At 36.0% G+C, this 2,483-nt stretch overlaps 1 long non-coding RNA gene across 1 annotated transcript; it reads left to right on the top strand.

Annotated features, from left to right (window-relative positions):
• The first annotated feature begins 1,286 nt into the window (after positions 1 to 1,286).
• Positions 1,287 to 2,483, top strand: LOC123978393. Its single transcript, XR_006826941.1, has 3 exons — positions 1,287 to 1,533; positions 1,624 to 1,652; positions 1,763 to 2,483. It is a non-coding gene; the product is annotated as an uncharacterized LOC123978393 (long non-coding RNA).

The following is a 2,483-nucleotide window of genomic DNA, read 5'->3' on the forward strand; positions in this document are numbered from 1 at the left end:
ACTAAAGCACTAGTTTAGAAACTCAGACAGTTCTGAGCACGAGAACAAGAGACAGAAGAAGGAGAGACTCAGAGAATCATGATGGTTGAGTTCAAATGGATTTCTTTATTTCTTACAGCGCTGCTTCAGTTTACAGGTAAGAATACATATATCACATATATAAATGGAAGGCACATTGTAAAAAATAACTTGATCAATATTATTAAAGATTCTTTATTAGCTACATTAGTTTTAACTAAGAAAACCAAATCTGTTGTTTCTAATGTGGTGAGTTTAGTGAACTCTTGGAAACTAAGGATAAAGAAATAATCGTCACTAACTATGAACATAACAGACATTTTCTCATTTCACTTTATTTTTCATCATTTTCTCAACAGCAGCAGCTGGAAAACTTCCCCTCTCCTTCACTGTCAGAGTTGGAGATTAAGTCACTTTGCCTTGTGAAAATGTGATAGACGGTCAGCAAAGATGTGAAAATACTAGATGGATCTTTGCTGGTTCAGGAAACACAGCAGGAGTAGAGCTGGTTAGACTTGGACAGATTGGTGAAAACACCAAAGCTAAATCAGACAGACTGAGTGTTACAGAGAACTGTTCTCTGGTTATAAAGAGGGTCACAGTCGAGGATGTTGGTCGTTATTACTGTCAGCAGTACATAACAAAGGGAGGACAAAAACAAGTTCCAGACTCTCAGGTTTATCTGTCTGTTATTAACAGTGAGTATTTCCATCATAATGTTTTCAGCTCAAACTGTCTTGTTAGAACAATATACTGAAACATTACAATAATTATGATCACAGTGATGAAATTAACTTTACTCTTGTTGTCTTTCTCTCACAATATCTCCATCTTCACCAGTGACTGAACATCAGGATGCTGATAAGGTGACGTTAACCTGCTTTGTGTTGATATATGAACAGTTCTGTAGACACACAGTGAAGTGGCTGTATGAGGGTAAAGATGTGAATAAAGATAACAAAGACATGAAGACATCACAGTCTGGCTGCAACGCCACTGTGTCTTTCCTGGATTCTCATTTTATTTACAAATCAAAGTCTAACTTGAAGTGTGAAGTGACAGATGGTTCCTCTGGAAAAGTGCAGCTGTTCACCTTCAGCCCTCAGTCCTCAGGTGAGAAAACAGGTGAGAATATGCTGAGCTCTTCAAGATGACATCATTCTTCCTCATTTAGTGACCGCAGATGGTAAACTAACTATTTTCTAACTGAACAGTTTCTTGGGTTGAGTTACTTCATTCGTGCAGGTGACGCACAAACAACTAAATAAACAAGAACAATTGAAAACAGTCAGTGATACAAAACTACAATTTAGTAATATCGAATTAATCTTTCTTGAGAATATCTTGCCAGTCACATTTTCTCCTTATATTTAACTTATTATTTATTTATTTTACTTTTTTTCTTGTCTTCAGCTCGTACAGATTGTTCTTCTCTTGACTTCATAATGTTGGTTATGCGTGTGGCTGAACTCCTCCTAATTACTGTGATTACTGTTCTTCTCATTAGAGGTCGAGGTGAGAAACATCAGATCAACATTTGTTTACACAGATTAACAAAAACTACAAGTTTAGAGCTGAAATGTTACTCTGTGATCTATTTTCCAGGGAACCAGAGACCACCTGGCGACAACACTGTGAGTTGAAAATATGAAGTGAACTGATGTGTAAAATAAAAAAATTGGATCAGTGTTAGTGATGAAAAAGTTAATGTGTGTCAGAGTGAGGTTGTGTTTGTGATTCACAGGTGAATCATGATGAAGATGATGGTGTGGTGAAATATGAAAACTTTGGAGACCCTTCTGCTTCTGTCAGACTCCACTGATCAACAACTTCCATATCAACATCAGCTCATCAGAGAAAAGACTCCACTGCAGTTAAATAACAGCACATTTACACGAGTAGTTGAAGCCTTTAAATAACAAAGATCCCATGAGATCATTTGGGTTTGTTTTTGTTTTTAGTCATCAATGTGAGACATGTTTGTATGCTTTTAGCTTAGCCATTTCTACTTCAGTCTGACTTTGAACAACAATATTCAAGTCTTGATTTCATCCCATCTCAGGAAGCCCACTGAGTTTTATAAAATGTCTTTTCCTGCAGTTGTGAAAATCTTTATTTTCTGCAGCCAGTTCAAAACACAGCAGCTGGATTTCAACTTCATTTAACAGGAACGAGCATTTAACTCTTGTTAACTTCCTTAAATCATCTTCCAGCTGAAGAATTCAGACCTGATTTTAAGGTTAAATGTTTGTTTTTGAAGCTACAGCCGCTTGAGTTTTCATTTTCATTTCATTTTTCAGTTTCATGTCTCTGTGTACAGAAGAACTCACTTTCAGTTAGCATTGTAGCATTTGTTGGGAAGTGTTTGTGTTTGGCTTGAATAAGTTTTCAGCCTTAATGGAGTCTCTTCTTTATTATATCTGATATCTGTATAATCTGAAAATTTATAAATGTTTACCACTTAA

The sequence above is a fragment of the Micropterus dolomieu genome, linkage group LG10 (assembly GCF_021292245.1).
Source record: "Micropterus dolomieu isolate WLL.071019.BEF.003 ecotype Adirondacks linkage group LG10, ASM2129224v1, whole genome shotgun sequence".
NCBI lineage: Eukaryota > Metazoa > Chordata > Actinopteri > Centrarchiformes > Centrarchidae > Micropterus > Micropterus dolomieu.